We start from the raw sequence: 21,466 nt of genomic DNA on the forward strand, positions 1-21,466 counted from the left end.
CAGAGGCTCTAGAAGGGAGAACGCTCCAAGGAAGCGGTCCATGGACAGACTCCCAAAACGCCTCCAGGAGACTCAGCCTTAGTCATACTTTGTGACATTCAACAACAGGGACGGTCTTTCCTTACTAGGACCAAGGCGACCATGGTTACTCCCCAGATCAGGACCCTCTGTCTCAGAAAAAAGCACAGACGCATGAAGTACGTTGAGCCATAGCTATGCAAAACCTTCTGCAGTGTTCCTTGGGCAACATGTAAAGCTAACAGCCACCACCAGAGCTGTATTTTACATCTTATTTCTCACTGAAGAGCCAAAAGGAAGCCTCCCTACATCTCCAGCTAACAGCAGCACCAGTAGCTCAATTCTTCCAGGACAGAATGGGCTGTAAATATTGGCTGAAAACATTTATTCCTGCTAGGGACTGGTAACTGTCTTTAACTGTTGGCAGCAGTTGGGGGCCAGGGGAGTCTCTCCTGTGCCAAACGGCAGACAAAACAAACAAAAAAAAATGACTGCACCTTCCATATACCACAATACCTGAACCTATGTAGCCCTGAAGGGGCCACTGTATTTGTGCTTAGGCTGAAGAAAATAGGCTGAAACCGAAAAAATATTTTAGAACAGCTATACTCAACTACTAAAGCTACTTACAAGCAAAATGACTGAAAAGGTGCTCTGTCCTTTATGTCACAGATTCAAGGGTGAGGAAATACCACTTAAGGGTATGTGACCAAAACATCAGAGGTGAATCATAGGCCTGCAGACCTGCACAGGGACAGCAATCCTAGTCAAGTTTTTTCTATGTTTTGAAACACTGATAAAGTTCACTCCAAAAATACAATCCCAGCTTTCTAGGAATGTATTTCTGACTGAGCACAGTTAATAAAATACCCACCAGGAACAGAAAATACAGGTTAAACCATGCTCTGTGTATGTGTGTGAAGTTCAGCCACATCAATATAGACTATCAGACATTTTTCCCCCATTTTCTTCAACCAGAAAGGGTTCAGGAGTTCGTTTGAGTTTTTCATAAGAAATTCTTCATACAAGCTGATAAATATAAGGCAATTTTTGGGAAAAAAAACTATTAAAGTGCTATTGTGGGACATTTTTTCTACTCCTACCAGGTAAGCTGGGCTGCAAATCCAAAGGTCAAAGCTACATGCTGACATGGGATTTGTTGACTGTCCCCAGGAAGACCAAGAAAATAGTAAAAGGAGCATCCAGAAAGAAGGCCGAAAGACAACTCGGTACACCTTGTGAAGACTACACCAAGGTTTCTGACAGAGGAGATTTCTGGTTGGAATATAAATACAAAATAATCCTTGCGAAACCATCCTGTTCATCTGCTAGAGAACTGCTAGCCATTATATAGGAAGATGACAAGCTGAATTTATAATCTAGTAAACTTTAAGGCTGAAGAGATGGAAAGCAATAGCAGGTGGCCTTTAATATCAAGGTCTTTGCTACTGCAGCTTCAGTACATGCTCTCTTGCTCCAGGCAATCACTTGATCTCACATGATTCCCAGAAAGACCAAATTCTACTTCAGAGATTGAATGAAGCTCAGGAAGCATTTTCTCTCAAAAAACATGAAGCAATCAGAATGATGTGACTCTTTTCTCCAGCCCAAGTGCACAAGGTAACAAAGGTAATCACGATAAAGGCACAAAATAAGACTTTGACTGTAAATGGTTAGTGCCTAATACAAGTATGAATCTTCTAGGCTGCTCTTGTGAATATAATCATCTGAGACAACATGAAGGACAATTTTCTTTAGCACATTAGAAGAGCCTGCTGAGAAGAAAAGAACACTTAGTGCTCACTTCTGCCTCCCCTTTGGGTTTGCCTTCTATCTTCTGTGTAAGAAACAAGTTGATCAAACTTCTTGCTTCCCACATGCTTCATTCAGAGGCATTACAGAAATAGCCTTATTGCTCTGAATAGTTCAAGAGCAAATGAGCTGTACAGATAATGAATCTCAACTACAAGGGACAAGACATATTTTAATCTGAGAACCACAGAAACTAACCTTGATGCTTAAAAATGTAGATCAGGGAGAGTGAGATAGGGGACTGTATAGATACCCAAGTGTGAGAGCAGTTTCTTATGGTCCAGGCAGATCACCAGTTCAGAATGAGGAAACACAGGCAGTGGAAGTCTTTTCCCTGGGCCCTGTAATACCTCCTGCAAGCCTAAACACACTGGTACATCTTCTTGTTCTGGTAAGAGCATGACACAGAAAATCCCTAAAATAAGCTAAGGGTAGGACAGAACAAGCAAATGAGTTGCTCAGGACTATTACATTCAAAACCCATTTGTCAAAGGGAATCACTGAGTGATGGAATGAGGCATGGTGGTTTCTGAAGATGGCAGATGGGTTCCTCATCCCTCTTTGCATGGATCCTGACACACCAACAGTCTGCACAGGTAGGAGACAAGAGTTAGTCATGAAGGTATTGCTACTGATTACCCATGAAGCCATGCCAGGATTTAGTCATTTTTTCAAATTTATAGCTTCAAATATCAGCCAGACTGCTGATGGGAGAATAAAGATATACCACTATCAGAAATTATTCCTGAAGATAAATCCTCAAGCACAATGCTGAGTTCCTTGCAAGGAGTTGAGCAGAGTATCTTTTCCTTTAGTGAAGAGCCCTATCATTTCTTCTAACAGGCAGTCTATTGATTGTTGACTTGGACTAGAAGGCTGACAGTCAAGAAGCATAATGGTCACTGGTCGTGGCTACTGAGCAAACAGCCTTCGCATATGCAGCCGCATGTGGGGCTGTTGTCTAATACCTGGCCTTCTACATTACATCCTTTCATTCCTTCCAGTTGTCTTGTTACACTCGCACTTCAAAAAGAAACTAGAAATTCTGCTTACTGAGTACCTCCCAGTAAGTCACTACAGGTTGTTGCAATAAGAAAGTTAAAGATACCTCTCACACAAGCCCACCTTTCAAGCTCCTGGTCCTTGAATATGCTGCTCAGAAATTTTACTTCTATTGCAGTATCATAATCAAGTATCTCAAGACATGGCAGGAGAAAAAGATAATACCTTAGGAAAAGGAGGTGAGAAAGGTACATTAAGAAGGACTTGATGTTACTCCTCCAAACATTTAAGTATCAGCTAGACAGTGAAAGGGGTTTATTACTAGAGTTTCTTAGCTTCTGTGCCTTCCCTGCTCCCAGCACCAGGGGAAGCAAAGCCATCGGATCATGGTTGGTCTCCTGTGTAGCCAGTGTAGTGCAATTCAGTGGTACTAGGTTGGAGAAAAATGACTCATAATGGCTCAAGCATCAGGCTTGATAACAGAGAAGCCATCTTTCTTGACAAACGTGCAGGTCAAAGAAAATCACATATTACTTTGACCTGCACATCCTACTGCAAACACTCATACAGTTTGCTTTTTTTTTTTTTTTTTAAAGCACCAGGAAGAGTGAAAATCATTCCCACTTACATGCTTTGGCAACATTAGCCTATTTTCTATTTTCATTCGTAACTCCTACTCACTTCTTCCATTCTAACTTCTGGTGCATTTGTGTACACTCCCCTCTCACTAGCAAGAGCGAGAGCTGACACTTCCCTCACCCTTTTTTCCCCCTCTTGTTGAAACCTTATTTCCACTGCTCTAATAGTTCTTGACTTAACTGGGACAAGGAAAATTATTCTGGGTTTCTCTGTCCTAGCAGTTAGACTATTCTGTATTAACCATCCAGAGTACTGAAAAAATCCTACTGAAGCCCCAGGCAACCGTTCTAACACTCCCTTAAATTCACAGTTTAATAAAATTGCCCATTTTTACTGGACATGTCTATAGCCATTTATATATGTACTTTCTTTTTTCATAAAAATCCTTCAGTGTTAATAAAATTCAGGAAATTCTCTTCACTGCTACACATAGCCAAGTTCATTTAATAGCATTCATTCCAAGAGGTCCCAATAAGCTATATTTCTTAGGCAAGGACAGGTAGCCTGGGAGGAACAGGGAGACATTGTCTGAGCAGCCAGGGATCAAGTTAGGAAAGCTAAAGCCCTGATAGAATTAAACCTGGTCAGGGATGTCAAGGGCAATAAGAAAAGCTTCTACAGGTATGTCAGTGGTAAAAGGAAGACTAGAGAAAACGTGGGTCCTCTCTGGAAGGAAATCTGAGACCTGATTACCCAGGACATGGAGAAGGCTGAGGTACTCAATGACTTTTTTGCCTCAGTCTTCACCTGCAAGTGCTCCAGCCACACTGCCCAACTTGCAGAAGGCAAAGGCAGGGACCAGGAGAATGAAGAACCACTCACTGTAGGAGAAGATCAGGTTCGAGACGATCTAAGGACCCTGAAGGTGCACAAGTCCATGGGACATGATGAGATGCATCCGCGGGTCCTGAGGAACTGGCGGATGAAGTGGTTAAGCCACTACCAATCATATTTGAGAAGTCATGGCAGTCCAGGAAAGCTCCCACTGACTGGAAAAGGGGAAACATAACCCCCATTTTAAAAAAGGAAAAAAGGAAGACCTGGGGAACTACAGGCCAGTCAGTCTCACCTCTGTGCCCATCAAGATCATGGAGCAGACCCTCCTGGAAACTATGCTAGGGCACATGGAAAATAAGGAGGTGATTGGTGACATCCAACACGGCTTCACTAAGGGCAAATCACGCCTCACAAATTTGGTGGCCTTCTAAGACGGAGTTATGGCATTGGTGGATAAGGGAGGAGCAACTGAGTCACCTACCTGGACTTGTACAAAGCGTTTGACACTGTCCCACACAACACCCTTGTCCCTAAATCAGAGAGACATGGATTTGACGGATGGACCACTCACTGGATAAGGAATTGGCTGGATGGTCGCACTCAAAAGAGTTGTGGTCAACGGCTCGATGTCCAAGTGGAGACCAGTGACAAGTGGCGTTCCTCAGGGGTTGGTATTGGGACTGGTGCTGTTTAACATCTTTGTCAGAGACATGGACAGTGGGATTGAGTGCACCCTCAGCAAGTTTGCCGACAACACCAATCTGTGCGGTGCAGTCAACACGCTGGAGGGAAAGGATGCCATCCAGAAGGACCTTGACAGGCTTGAGAGGTGGGCCTGTGCGAACCTTATGAAGTTCAACAAGGCCAAGTGCAAGGTTCTGCACATGGGTCAGGGCAATCCCAAGCACAAATACAGGCTGGGTGATGAGTGGATTGAGAGCAGCCCTGAGGAGAAGGACTAGGGGGTGTTGGTTGATGAGAAGCTCAACATGACCTGACAAAGTGCATGTGCAGTCCAGAAAGCCAACCGTATCCTGGGCTGCATCAAAAGAAGCATAGCCAGCAGGCTGAGGGAGGTGATTCTCCCCCTCTGCTCTGCTCTCATGAGACTCCACCCGGAGTACTGCGTTCAGCTCTGGGGCCCCCAGCCTAAGAAGGACATGGACCTGTTGGACCGAGTCCAGAGGAGGGCCACAAAGATGACCAGAGGGCTGGAGCACATCTCCTATGAAGACAGGCTGAGAGAGTTGGGGTTGTTCAGCCTGGAGAAGAGAAGGCTCTGGGGAGACCTTATAGCAGCCTTCCAGTACCTAAAGGGGGCCTACAAGAAAGCCAGAGAGGGACTATTTACAAGGGCATGTAGTGACAGGACAAGGGGTAATGGCTTTAAACTGAAAGAAGGCATCTTTAGATTACATGTAAGGAAGAAGTTCTTCACTGTGAGGGTGATGAGGCACTGGAACAGGTTGCCCACAGTAGTTGTGAATGCCCCATCCCTGGAAGTGTTCAAGGCCAGGTTGGATGGGGCTTTGAACAACCTGGTCTAGTGGAAGGTGTCCCTGCCCATCGCAGGGGGGTTGGAACTAGATGATCTTTAAGGTTCCGTTCAACCCAAACCATTCCATGATTCCTTGATTCTAAGATGTTTTTTTCCCATCTTTTTAAGCAATATGGAGAAGCATTTATAATACTTAAGAACAGAAGTCTTAGTAAATATTACACACTAATAAAACGTAGAATTGTGCCTATTAGTTTAGGCATGCAGCTGAAAGACCTGACTTTCAAAAGCTGGCTACACTGCTGTTCCCTGGGCCTGTTTTAATCTAGGCTAGCACATCCAGCTCCCCAGAAATGGAGGGGAAGAATTTTTAAGTAGGCAGGGTATGCTCTTGTCAAACTCTGACCTTAACTTTGTATGATCCAATGCCCAATATCAATACCATTGCACCAACATTAATTTTTTTTAAGGGATGCAAAGTGTTTCTGTACAACTCCATTTTTCACAGCAATCTAATTAAGAATTTGGTTTGACTCATCTACAGCAGTAGCAGTTTTCAAACTACAATATATGTACCTCTGAAGATATGCATTTTTCTCAGAGTAAGCCAAAATGAAAACCTACAGTGGCATACATCCTAACTCCATTACAAAGCCTTGCCATTTCTGGTGCAGAAACAACAAAGTGAAGCGTTCTTTTTATATACTGTGAGAAAGCAAACCCCTTGCATTTTTCAGATGGCACTTCCCATAACCTGTCAATCATTTTAAATGCAAGAGACAGCATGCTAGATAAATGTATCATAACTTTCTAGAAGAAAAGTGCATCCAGAAAAGCCTTTCCTTTGAGTCACATTACCTAAGTTTTGAAACTCTTCTATCAGGCAAAATCAGGGCTGGTTTCAATTTCCTGGGGTCTATACCTGAAACAACCAACCATGATTCATGTTCACCACTAAGTTATGCTGTACAGGTTCTCAGTGTACAATACTCCCCCATCCACAAGCAAGGAATTAAGCACCAGCTCATTCTGCTGTCTCCACTTTGCCCATGCTGACACCAGAAACAGAAAGCGCTGGCTGAAGACTAATATCAGTACAGGGCAGAGCAAATAAAGATACCACTATAATCACTTTTTAGATAAGTCAGCCAGTGCAAGCACATCTGTCTAGAAAACATACAGCAGAGAAACAGGAATGTACCAAAGCATAAGTAGGAGTTCTGTTAGACCTGAAATTATACTGAGTAAGAATACAATATCCTCTGCTACTGCTGCAACATTCTGTCAAGCAAACATTAAGCTTTCCCCTTCTTAACTGCCATCTCAGGAGAAAACACAACCAATTTAAAAGCATACAGCTCAGTTCTTCAAATACAACTGAAAAATACAAGGTAGCAGCATACACGCTATCAGTTTTTGGGTGGTAAACTACGCATACTCAGTTTTTACTTCATAAGTTACAGCTACAATGGACAATGCAAATGTACAATCCATTTGATGCTAGCTGCATGTCTCCCGACTCCCCCACTATCAGGACAGGAACAGAATAACACTTCTAGGTACTGCCAGCAGCAGGCTTCAGTTTGCATGCAGATCTGTGTCATGAACTAATGAAATAGTCCCCAGCACCGTGAGTTGTCATACTCACCATCTCCTCTACAAGACCCCTTTGAGAGAACGAATTCACAGCCCTTACTGCAACAAAGTCCAGGTCAGCACAACTTAAACACAGAGGACTGGCAACTGAAGCTCTACCCAGCCTCCCTTGCCATTAACAAATACACAGTAAAACACACCGGTACATGCATTGGACCAGCAAGCGGGTTTGGGTTTTGCGTGGGTTTGTTTGGCTTTTTTTTTGGGGGGGGGGGGGTAATCTCAGCAGTATTGTGTCTAGTAACGTTTACAGGAGAACATCATTTCTCTCCACTTTCACAAAGAATTATGATCCTCGCACAAAATGGTACGCAACTCTATTTGCAAAGGTATATACACAGTGTTAAAATTTGAAACCCTCCAGTTTATTGCAAGCCTTTTTTTGATCCACGTATGTATATCACAGGGGTATGCCCAAGACCCCAGTGCTCCTGATTTCAGATAGCCCTGTTCAGATTTGGCACAGCTGACCTTCTGGCAGTACAAGCATATTCTAGGTGAAGTGCAGTACAAAGCTCACCATAAGGTGTATGGTACTCACTCAGAGCCACTACCTCAAAACCTCTGTGATAGAGCACTTCAAAGATAGGAACAAAAACCTGAAACCAAGTAACGTGTTGGTAGATGAAATAGCAGCCGAGATTGCCTGCACTTGCCTTCACAGGCTGTGAATTTAATTGGAGCATACAAGAGTGCATTAATAACAATTTTAGAAAGACCAATATCGACTTATTTTTACAAAGCCTTTCTCTGCCCTCATCTTCACTGACTACACATGTCAGAGAAAGGTCAAAATAGCTTAATTTTCTTCTGCACTGAACAAAAAGGCATGAAGAACAGCCAGTAAATTCAGCTTATTTCATTTTCACTGTGGCTTAAGGAAGAACAGAAGGAATTTATTATCATCAAATTGACTCCAGCATAACCTGGCTGCTTTTATCAAGGTTGCGTAAATTAAAAAGATAAAACCAGAGCTCCACTTTGCTTGATATTAAAAAGATGCATCTACTCAAAGACAGTGTTTAGATTTCAAGGAAACATAAATTGTGGTAACAGACATCAGAACACAAGAGTTGAGCACCTTTCCAAACACAGCTCTTTCAAAGTAACAGATAATGCAACACTCATGCACCAGAGAATGGAGACCAAGTCAAGTGTTAAATGAACTAAGTAAAAGTTTCCCGTGGACCTTATCAGTAATACTAAACTTCTCCTTTACTTGGGAGCACTGAGCAAAGGGTATTTTAATAGAACTATAATTCTGTTTCAAGATAGCAAGTGCAATGTGCTTGAGAAACAATATCTTCTTATGTGATAAGGCAACATTCAGACAAGTAATGCTACCTGGCAAACTTACAATTAACTGAATGCTGTACTTCTTTCACAGTAATCAGTATCTAATCATTACACTTGATCATAATGTAATCAAACATTTTTTTAAAATACACCCACACAATATTTAAATGTAGGAAAAATATACCATAAAAATAGAATTGTTTTACTCAGGAAGCTGGAAAAAACACCACAGGAATCTGAAGCAATACCTCCTTTTCCCCTCCAATGTGATTAAAGGTTTTTACAGTTTATTCCCTTAACTAAATGACAGCTTAACATGCTCTGCTTAGCAAAAATTATTTTCTTAATAGCAGATCTTAATAAAAGAAAAGCATGCAGTGGCTTTCAGTCTAGACACTTATTCTCCAACTAAACTGGGCTGCAGACTCCTCCTGGCACAGTAAGGTCCCAAATCAGGAATTCCTGAAGTTTTGTTCATGGAAAGTTAATTATAGTGCAGTGGCTGTGTAAAACAGCTCTAAGAAAAGCAAGCCGTAGGCTGATGCTGATAGTACAGCCTCCTTTGCCATTAAGTGAATCTTCTTAGTCCCCAGTGGTAATATTTCACATCCAGTTGAAGCAAAACAAATGACTCCCAACACAGCAAATGAAACATCAAAAAAAGCCTACATGCATGTAGCAACCAAGCTGTCAGATCCACCGCTGTACCATTGACAACAGCTATAAATTTAATGTGGGGATGAATCTGATGGGTCATCTTCTAGGAAACTCAGTGTGTCTCAGGCTGCTTACACTACTTGTACCACAACTGAGTTGTATCTATTGTGCTTTCAGTTTATCACATGAAACCCTCAAGATCTCCAGAAAAAAAGAAATAACCCCATGATTAGCTGGACTTCTTTAAGCACCTCTATAGATGGCTGGAAGAGCTCCCCTTGGCAGAAGGGGATAAGGAATGCCCTGAAGACAGTATTAGTAAAAGCAAAGGAGTATCTAAAAGTTTATGCAGTTCTCCACAGCTCTCATCTCGCCTGCACAGCTCCCCCAAAATGGTCTCAGCCATCCAGCACCGGAAACATTCACTCTCCCAGAAAAAGTAAGAATGGCAACTGATTCTGACTAGGCAGCATCATCCAGTTTGTGAGTCTTTGCCCAAGGTTTAAACTGTCCATATTTAATCAAGATTCAGCTTAAATTGGTGGCAAATTTTTCTCCCAATGAGAGAAGAATTTAATCCAGAAACACTGAGGCATTTTCGAATCCCATAAGGCCACAAGTGATGATGTATCAGGGACAGACAGGCAAGGAAGAGAAGTTTACACGGACCCCCTACACATATGCAAGGTCTTACACTTAGGATAGGAGCCTGCTACAGTCTAATCCAAATGAAAAATGGACACAAATCCAGAGCCTCGGCAAAACCCAGTGGTTATCCAATATCTGAATGTGTGCACACTGGAAGCCAGTCTTATGGTACCTGGGTAGGCCAGTGGATAACATGCCCTATTCCCTCCATAGCACAGCTTCCCAGTGAGCACAAACACTTGAAGTGTCCTGTCCCCCATGTAATCTGTAATCTGCTTCAAGGAGACAGCAACATATCATCGTTACTCAGCCACCCTCCGGCTGCAGCAACTGCCAGAGAAGCACAGCTCACAGACCTCCAGTCCTAAAGCCCTATCTGCAGCAGCTAGCTGTCCTTAAAGGCAGTCAAGCAGGAATGAACTGCTGACACCTCCTGCTCTAGTAACAGTTCTGAACGCAATGTGCTCTGGTGCTCCCATGGGAGGCCAGAGATGCACTTCCTCCGGTGCCCTGTCCTGCAGGAGGGATGCAATCAGAGCAGGCACCAGATCCAGCTTGCAGGCCATCTGGCAAACCACGATGCTGCCTCTGATCAAGAGGAGGCTCTCAGCCAAGAATCAGTACCAACTGTTTTACTGGAAACATCTCCAAATATTTTCCAGCCACTGTTGAAAATATATCCTCTAACAAGGCTGGAACAGAGGGGTGTCTCTACAGCTGCACACCATGAGAAGACCCTGTGCCGACAAAATCTGCTTGGGTTGTGATAGCAGCTAAGAAATTAGCAAGTCAACAATAAGCAAGAAATAGGAGCAAGTACTCAGAGCAGACAGTTATCAGGAATACCAGCACTGCCTGATATTTACTTAAAGACTCATACAGAGGGAGATCCATCCATTTAGGCTAACTGACCAGTATGTGAACAGGTAATAGAAGAGCTTATGAAATCACTGGCAGCTCAGCTCTTCCTGACCTCAAAGAACAAAGAAGCCTTATAGCAGCAAAATACCCTCTTTTCACTCTCCCTCTTTCTTTACCCTGTTGCACAATCTTTCTCCCCACATTAAAGTTGCACTTTGCACAAAATGTCAAAGTAGAAGAAAAAGAAGAGAGCAAAAGGAAGAAGATGTATTTCTATTCATCCACATCAACAGAAAAGTACAGACTACAGCAGAATAAATATTTCCAAGTGAGATTCCCTAACTTTCCAGATTTTGGGGGCAAAAGGGTTCCTAGGTAACACCTTTACCTTCAAAACATCCTTCATCCACACATGAACAGTATGTAGTTTAAACCACAGACTTCTGCAATCACTCAAATATCACAAGAACTTTTTAATATTGGAGATTAATATACAGATAGTTATTTGTGCAGCATTCACAGACTGCACTTAAAATATCCTTCCCCCAAAAAAACAGCTGAAGATCATTATACAGATACATAACCATTTGCAGCCTCTTTACATATAAGGAACACATAATGTAGAAGATACTACAGCACTCCAAGATCTACCAGCATTTTTTGAATGTTTAGACTGCAAATACAGTACAGAAAAAAATTGTTATTTTTTCCATATACATGGAAAACACTCAACTTACGGCTCTTGCAACACATCCTACTTTTCCGTAGCATTAGATTAGCTTCCACATTATTAGGTAGAAAGTGTGAAACATCAATAGCAAGTTCCTATTTAAAGTCTTCCAGGAGTTCTCAGTGTCTGACTACATATAACAATAGAAATTCAAAATCCAGTTGTCCCAGCTCACAAAAAAAGATATTCAGGTGTCCTCAGTTTGTACCTTTGAGCACTTCAATATTACTTTTCTCCACACATAGCTGTAAGGAACACCCAGGGCAACGCACTTACAATTAATGAAAAATTACTCAGAAACAAAGCTGCTGATTCAGGAACATGGACCCAGTACTGCAAATCATTTTCCTCCAGGACTAATTTTCCATACAAACTCCCAATGGCTCCAATGTATATAAATTAAGTTACTCATACATTTTCCCAAAACATTCCACAGCTCATCCTATTGATTCTAAAGAGGACACATGCAAAACACAGGCAACTAGTCAATACAAGAGAACCTTTTAGAACTTGGTAACATCTTTTTGTTTGGAGGTTTCAGGTTTCCATCCTTTTATGCAGAATTGTGCAGAGTATACCAGAGACCAAATAGCACAAATGAACGTGAACAGTATTTCTCTCTCCAGCTACAAGTCTTTTCTTCCTCCAGTAGTAAGGGCCCCTGACACTGCATCCCCTTCTATCTCTGTCAAGTGCTACACTCATGACAACCTCATCAGCACTACCAAATCTACAAATATTTAAGTAACTCACATGGATAATGAGACACAGCTTCAAATATGCAAAAACACAGGAAAACCAAGTTCAGTGTAGGCTGAATTTCTATCAGGCCTTTTTCCTCACAGCAAAAAGCATTTCCACACAAGAGGCCTCTGACTCCAATGCTGAACATTTTAGAACAATTTCTGTGCAGACAGAATGATAATTGACAACAACTTAGACCTATTTTTCACCACTTACACTCCTCTATTAGCTTTGAGTTCATAGGCATTAGGTTGCTTATACCGAAAAATAGACATATTCATTATCAATAAAGTAACCAACAGAAAAGCAAATTTATTAGCCTAATTAAAAATCAGAATTAATGCTGCTAAGCAGGCAAACCTAAGCTTACATAGGCTTATGGCTTCCTTTTATATGTTATTTATTAAAGTGACAGTAAAGTCTAAAACAAGATATTTTAAACATTAACTGTTTGTCTCAGAAATCCTGGTTTTACTTCAATGTTGAGTGCAGGTCTTATGTGACATTTCCCATTTTGGTTTCTGTTATTAAAGGATTTTAAAACAATACTGTATGGTCACTGCCTATAGCCCTAAGGGGCTGAGTACACATATAACATAAAAGATATCACAAACTCTACAAAATAAAATTCTGATTTAATTTCATTCAAGCATTATGTTCCTTACTTTGGTGAAATTAATTTACTGTCTGTGATGGCAAGCACTCTTCTTCAGCTACTCTGAACGCTGATAATACCATTTGAGGTACAACTGGAACAGAACTTGAAAATGCCTTACCTAATTTAATACATTCACCAAACTAAACAAAAGTTTGTCTGACAAACTTAACTTTCTCATACTGCAAACAAAACACCTGCATTTTCTCCACTCCCTAAAAAATACCCATGTTCCCAATGGTTTGCCTTTTTCACTAAGCACTCTAGCTTTTCCAAGAGCTTCCAAATTAATGACAATTAATTGGTATGATGGAAAATATTACCTACTTCCTATATATTTCTCCCAATGACAAAATACATATTTTCAAGCATGCCTCTATGGGCTGTGCCAGCCCAGAAAGGCAGTTGCACACTAACCTGAAATGAGGACAGATCTGCCTTTGGGAAGATTGATGGTCAAGGCCCAAGACACTGGGCAGCTCATCTGTCACATACAAAACCTACTCACCTTCAAGACATGTTAGTTTCCAGTAGAAAAATGTGAATAGGCTCATTCTGGAAGATGTAATGGTCCATCAGTTTTTGTCGTTAACTCGCTTTGCTCTTCCTCTCAGAACCTGGTATTCTAGAGATATAAAAAGAACTTCAATTTAAAATACAGCTCTCAGATAAAGATACTACATTACATAAACATTACATTTCTTCCTGCTTTTTACCAGGCACACTGAAAGGTCATCTGAAACCAATCTGATGGGTCCAGTTACTGAATTACTATGTTGTCTTATCTCAAAGGCAGCAGTAAGGGCTTCTTTCTTTACCCTTGCAACCCTCACAGCTTACACATTTACTATCTACATTACAGTAGCATACTGAGAATTTATCCTAAAGATTGGCAATGGGGAAGTGACTTACTTAAAGTCATACTGGTGCCAGAACTGAGAATTACACTGTTATCAAAAGTCCCTTTTTACCTTGCCTGCTACATTTTACACACTGGCATATTTTACTGCATTTAGGTTTATCTCAAAAGCACGAACACTGAACTTTTCTGCTGAATTTTGCCAAGGTTCCCTTGATAATATATTAGCTTCCTTAATCTCATTAGAGACACTTGGTTCCAAGTGTGCAGCACAATCAGGGCACTTCTTAGCCTGCTTGGGATTCTGAGGAGTTTGATATACATTTGGAAAATAAGGCTGAAAAGGCAAAGCAAAAGCACTGGGAATGTAAATGAGCAAATGCCACATTAGAAACAAATTCCCTAGGAGGCCCATTTTGCAGCCAAAATAATTAGATCACTAGCAAGAATCATCCCAAGTAGATAAACGGTGTGTTACGAAATTAACGAAGGTCATGTTCTCTCATATCCAGCTTTTTAAAAAGATTTCTCCCCTGAAAACTTAACCCTAGGGCTCCATCCAAATTAAGAATTCATTGTTGATGTACATCAGTACAAACTGAATCAAAGCATGCTATATCCTGTCAAGTGCTAACTGCCCATGGAAAGGCCACATGCCTTCTAAGTGAGAAAAATCCGCATTTGAGAGCCACCTAGACCCTGTGACTGCTGCTGATGGATGTTCAGAGATAACTGCCAACTCATTAAAATCCAACATTAAAAGTTTATTAAATATGCAAACATTAATGGAATTGACTAGCAGCTACTTAGGCAGACAAAATTTCAACACAGCATGTCCTGCAGTTCCTATTATCAATATTCTGTCCTTTTGGAAGGGTCTGTGAAAGTCACAACACTACTCAAGGCAGTGAAACCCTCCATCTCTTTCACATTACTCAGGTCACACTCTCAAGGTTCCCACTAGCCAGGAAGTCCAGGAAAAAACACCTACTTCCCAATAATTACAGCTCAGTATATACTATCCATTTTCACTTTCACACTTGACTGCTTGAGATGCATAGCCTCCCCAAGATTTTTTTTCCCCTTTGGCCATATCTGCAGGGCAAGTATCACACCTCTCTGCAGGCTCACAGGTACAGAGGTTTTGCATATATCCCAAACTCATAGTTCTTATTGACTTGCTGCTGGAGTTTGAAAGAACTACAAAGAGAGAAGGAGTAGAGTGTCATACAGACAATACAGATTAAAGACCACCAGCCACTTAAAAGCAACTCTCCTGTAACTTCAAGTAACTTTGCACACACACAACGTGTGTAGAGCTCTGCTTGGAGTTACTCTTTCGCAGCTACCTAAAAAGAAGCATTAGAGTCCTCCATGCAAACAGCAACCTCAGTACATTTTGCTCCATAAAATGCAGTTTCATTCCTGGCTGACTCTGCAAAGTCCCAGTGCTTGGTGAGTATCTCAACAAACCTCCAGGTTTTTGCTGTAGAGTGACATCAGTCTTGGAAGTGTTCTTCACTAATACTATCAGCATAATCTGAGCTAGCCCAGGGGAAAGGAGGACAAGGAATATCTCTCTCATCACACAAAGCATAAACAAACTCCTAAGAGTCTCTAATGCACCTCCAAGTGACTCTGGAAATAGCCTTGCTCTCTCAGTAGTAGCTTCAAAGAATGTCTGGAAGATTTAATCCTCTGATTATGGAGAAAAAAAAAGTCTTCTCTCAACACACAAGTATGGTATAAGACCTCTGCCTTGGAGGTATGAGGTTTCAGAAAAAAAGACTGAAATGAAATCTTAGGGAGCCACCTGGCATGACTTAGCAGGAAAGAAGAGAAATTAAGGAGTATGAAGTACTGTGACCTCCAAAGAAAACACTGAACTCATTGAGCACAAAGAGGCGAAACTAGCCATTTGGCCGAGCAGGTTCTTTACTACCATCTTTCCTGGTACTGATGACAGTCTCGTACTGGACAAGAGCAGGCTGTTGTAAGTGTCAAGAACTACCCAGCACCCAGACCATGTGATGCAACACAAGTCTGAAATTAGGGTTTTGTTTTGGTCCTGCAACCAGATGGGCCTCCCACAAAATAGGCAGAAGGTTCGAGGATGCCTTGGCCAGGAGGGAATCAACAAAACCACCCATCCACCATCTGATGCAACACAAGGCATCACATGTTGCAGAACCTTGTGTGTCAGCCAATTTGGGGTCAGACATACAATAGCCTCCCACCTCATGAATCAGGAAGCCTGGGCTTAGATTTAGATTTTTCAAAAGAGAACTGACAGTTTCTGTTAGAATGAAGGCAAAGAAATCAACTTCATGGTAATCCAGTTTCTGAAGAGGGCACTGTCCAAATCTCACACTCAGAATCTGGGGAATGATCTTTGCTGCTTCAGTGTGTTCGGAACCACAGGAAAGCAGCCAGCTCGCCAGCAAGCTCGAGCCGCTGGTCCCAAGGTCCCAACTGTTCCCTGACAAAGCAAAGGAAAGCCTGTACAAATCCTTTCATCTCTTAGGGACATCGTGATGACTCTTTCTGTTGCAACTTGAGCATTCTGGCCCTAGACACAGGGGGAAAAAAAAGACTCTGCAAATATCCCCTATGGCTCTGAGGACTAGGAAGCTTCTATACAGGTATCTCCTCAGTCGACTGCCTACCTGGTCAGCTTACTGAGCTCCTGAACTTGACTGCACTGAACAGCACCCATCAACAATTTAGCTTATCTCTCCCCAGAGCTCTTGCCCCCAGGAAGAGGCAATGGATGATTGAACACAAAAATAATACTTGTAGCTTACAGCCAGCACATTTGTTCAATCTCTGCCCAGAGACCACCTGCAGGAGGTCTCTAATCATGAGAGCATATCAAACCAGTTAACCAGCACCAGTATTTCCTCCCATTACAGACAGGCAAGTACATCGAAACTACAGGACACTGTACCTTGAGGAATGTAAATAACCCATTAAAAGAGCGCTCTATTTGTAAGTGAAGCAGGAAGGTCAAAGCACTCTGTGTCAGCTATATGACATACTAACCTTTACTTAGGAAGATATGAAGAGAGAGAAGTCCTCCCACCAACCCTATGACTAAAGCAATTTTTAAAAATTCTCATTCCCAAAGGGGCGTCCTAATGCCACCGAGCAACACTGCAAACTTTAGCATTCAGGTTGTTATAAGGAAAACCGGTAGAAAACAAATGATGTGAAGGAAAACTCAGAAATCGATTTGCTACCTGCTGAGGTGCATGGCACCATCAGCATGAGACCCCAGCACTATGTTTTCTCCACCTCCACCAACATTCAGGTGTTTGGCTGATCTGAAGCCAGCAGCAGCACAGGATACAACAGCACCAGTCTTCGAGGGGCACCCAAGTAGTCCAGAAATAGGGAGGGATATAATTGAGAGGAAACTTCATCGCCTTTAGCCCTAAGCCATCCTGTCACAGACCAAAGGCCAAAACTGTAGTGGCTGCAGCACCAGACACCAAATAAGACAGTGACAATGCAACTGGACAAGATAGACTGGCACAGTGACCCGGAGCTGCAGATGTCAAGAGCATTGACCTTTATCTATGAGTCGTAGGGCAAATCTGTTCAGCTAAGGTAGGAGCAGCCATAACTCACAAGTCTCTGAAATGTGGACAAGGTGTTTCCTGGCAACAATATCAAACCAACCGAGTAAAATGAGTGTTTTCTCACCAACTTGCTGCTGGATGACCCCGCTAACACCCCTTTGCAGAAGACAGGATCATCTCTGACAGAACCACCACCAATAGCTGATCCAGCACAGTGACACCAAAGCTGACATTGCTACACTCCCCTCTGCTCAGCTCTGAGGTTAGATAGGCTGACCACCTTCTCCCTGAGGGAACTCCAAAAATAGCATTCACTAACTCAACGAAGTCTACACCTGAATAAACCATGGGCAGAGATATTTGTTCACAGCTCACAACACAGCAGTACGCTTACTCAGTAGATGGATGCAAGGAGAAATGGAGGCCACACATGCAGAGAAAAAGAGATATCCAGACTTCAAAGATATCATAGATCTCATTTTCAGAGTCAGGAAATTAATACCCATTAAAATAGCCTGCAAGTACGGGGGTACAGCTCAATATGAGCCAGCTGGGCTAAGGAAAAACACGCTTCATCAGAAAGTTAAAAAGTTGAGGGTTTTTTCCCCACTAAATTGCCCGATGAATCATTAAAGAAAAATCTTTGTGATGTAACTATTCAGACTTATACAAAGAACACTCGTAATTAGCTCTCAAAGTAATCCTCTGACCGCCATCTGGAGTTTAGCCTAAATCTTGATCTCAGTCACACCAAACATCCATGCATCTCTGAAACATACCTGAAAATGAATCACACTACAACATTAAATTCACAAAGTGGAAAAAGTTGACAGGAATGCTAAAAGTCTGAACCACCTTTTACTCCACAGGCTCTTCACAGACAGCTCTATAAATGCACGTTCCAGAATATCCAGAGAGTGAGCAAGGAGCAATTCATGCCCATCACAGTTAGACAAACGTTTTCAAAATGAATTAGTAAAAAGGCAGGATTTATCAACCCAATCTTCCATCTAAAACAAATTGTTTCTTCTATCGAAACCTCAGTTTGTAGCGAAGTTGACATGACATACCCAACCTTCTTCCAATAACATAGGAGAAAAATCTTCCTAGAACTAGATTCTAACAGTAAACCAGACTTACCAAAGACATAAAATAACTTATTCCCTCACCCACACATAAACAGCTCAAAATATCTTACTATTAAAGGATGCAGAAATTCCTTCACCTAAAGCACCTTAGATGACTGACTTTTTTTTTTTTTTTGCTAACAACCTCCTGATTAGCTTGAAACTCCTATTCCCCACAGCAAAGCATTCAAGAATGATACATACCACATCACCAAGGAAAAAAATTTATCTCATCAGTTCCAGAGAAATTCTTCTATTTTCAATGCAGTTTAGCAACCAGATTTTAGACCTTTGTAAGAAAGCCCAGAACAGCAAGGAAAGAGGCATGGAACAGGCTGGAAATACTAAACCAGTTACACTTAGTTGATATTTGAAAGTGAATCTTTGCAAGAATGAGAAATGTTTATTTTTTCAAGTGATCACATGCATATAAAACACAAAGAGCCTTCTACATTGGAAGGCATGGTCCCAGAGACGAGACATCCTGACAGCCGGCACGCAGAATTTCTTCCAGCCAAAGGTATGTCTAAGTATAAGCAAGAGCAAGATTAGAAAGGACCACCAGACTTGGCACCAGCAATGAGACCCCAAATTCTAGTCATTTCACTATCTACAGAGAAACAGGGGACTGTCACCACCCCCCAGGTACAAACGTAATTACCTACTCACATCACACTGCAGCAACTACCAACACTGGGCATGAGTATTCTACAGGAAGGTTTATGCTTATGTAGTTAAAGACTACACTGCAAAAAACACTAACATTTTTTTACATCCTTATTTCACGCTTTCTTTAAATGGTATTTTAATTAATTTTTATCTTCAACAGAGACAAGAAAGAAACAGAGGAATTAATTCTACATTTAATCGGTTACAAGCGCCACCAAGCTGAGCCTCATCTGTGATCACTAGCTGCTTCTGTGCACAGCTAGACTAGCTTCAGTTTGGTAGGGGGTAATTTTAAGTTGTCATTATCTTTGCCACAATACCTTTCTCCCAGCTTCAGCTTTGGCAAGGGTTACACAAGACCAAAGTCCTATACAGCAAGTCAATATTTAACTTAAGCACTGTACTGTTAAGACCACCTAGAGTATTTGATATAGTAACTTATTAAATCTTACACTATCTTTTCTAACAAAGAATAATAAAGGGCAATTTACCTTCTTTATGAGAAGTTGTAAAGATAAATTCTACAAGGACAGCAGTTAGATTCAGCTTTAATAATTTTAATAAGGGACCTAAAAGGAAATGTTTCCATGAAAGGAGTTCTAAACAACATGACATGTACACCGCAGAACAGGTTCAAGACAGGGGCAGGAGCCACAGTGCAAAAATCATTTAAAACTAAACCACACCAAGTTCTGGAAATTCAGCACTTTTTCAAAAAGTAGTATTTTAACACCGCAATTAAGCCATTAAACTATGTCACAAAGGCTTATATAAAACTTCTGGACATTACAAGGAGAAGTATTTATTCTCTACTAAATATCTCAATAAAATCTATTACGTGCTGTACTAACATAGACTTCAAAATAATACAATAAACAAAAGACTGATTTTTTTTTCAGGCCAATTGTTCTTAGCCTTAGTGAAGCTCACCAAACTGTTTAGATGCCAGAAAAATTCTTTGCATGCCCCTGATGTAAATAAAGTTTTGCTAATAGTCTCATCTTTTATCATCTTTTTGGACAGAGATCTTTCTGATGTCAGAAACAGCTGTTAAAATACAGTTCATACTACAACTGAGAGCAATTTTTTGTTTACTACATCTGTTTCAATTCTTTATCCAGCTGTTTTTTGTGTCTAAATGCAATTTCTTTACTTACTGCTAGTAGTCCCATCTTTACATTTAGCAAAACTGCTTTTGTTCTCTAAAACTGAACATCTGTTTTAGCAATGATTCCAGTGGAGTTATTGATGATAATCACCACAGGTAAATTTCTAAAAATTCTCCAGTTCTTCATTTGTAACCCTCCACATGCACCAGTTTGGTCATCACCCAAAAGTAAACCTTTTCAGGAAACAAAATAAAAAATCTTTCTACTGTAAAAGAGTGGAGGGGGGGGCTAAGAATATTAGCTATATCATGAAATAAGGAGACAGACAGTATTGCACAGCTTTCATCTAAAAAAATACCAAAACAAAACCAAAATAAAACAAACAAACCAACCAACCAACCCAAACCACAAACACTAGGCCAGCTCACCTCTCCAGGGAAGTGCAGCCTCAGGGAACACTTTCACAAGCAGCTTAACTGATTTTGATCCATAACACTGCCTAAATGGGTGGACCTGCCTCTCCCTGTTATATACACTAGCATGAGCACAGACACACAGTCAGCTCCATCAGTTCATTTTCTGTATGGCGCTAATTACCGACTGGTTTGACAGATGAATCCAGCCAACCACGCAGCCACTTATACCTGCACACGAGAGGCCATGAAAATGGACAATCAGAGGGCTGGAAAAGAGGTGCAGAGGGCCACTCTTTTCAGCAGTAACAGCATGTTAAACCTGCTCCTTGAAATTCCACACTTACTGATACATATAGTTATCATGAAAATGTAACCTCTCACATCCCAAATGCCTGCTTGGAGCAATCAGATCAGGAATCAAATACATCTCCGAGTGAATGCAGAAAGTGTTTATCTTTATTTTTTCACTCTGCTTTGAAGATGAGATCAGTATGTTAAAACCAGTCTACCTCTGAAGTAGTAAAACTAGAGGATGAAAGAACAACTGCAAATAAAGTCACAACAAGGTCTTAGTAGTTTCCAGTAGCAAAACTCCCACAAAGCTCAAATGAGAAAGGAGGCTGACAGGTTCCTATCCATTTTCTCTAAAGGTTTTATTTTCACTGTACTATGCTTGCAAGTGTTACTTATATCCATCTCCATCCATTTAGCA

General features: G+C 41.3%; 1 protein-coding gene across 3 annotated transcripts in view; it reads right to left on the reverse strand.

Moving 5' to 3' along the window:
* MAP3K13 (mitogen-activated protein kinase kinase kinase 13) overlaps positions 1–21,466 on the reverse strand; it is an 84,534-nt gene that overhangs the window by 62,085 nt on the left and 983 nt on the right. For all 3 annotated transcript variants that reach the window (XM_069791805.1, XM_069791808.1, XM_069791806.1), the window contains exon 2: positions 13,502–13,618. The gene's annotated coding sequence lies outside the window, so the exon portion shown is untranslated. The remainder of the gene's footprint in view (positions 1–13,501; positions 13,619–21,466) is intronic.

This window comes from Haliaeetus albicilla, chromosome 9, assembly GCF_947461875.1.
Source record: "Haliaeetus albicilla chromosome 9, bHalAlb1.1, whole genome shotgun sequence".
Taxonomy (NCBI): domain Eukaryota; kingdom Metazoa; phylum Chordata; class Aves; order Accipitriformes; family Accipitridae; genus Haliaeetus; species Haliaeetus albicilla.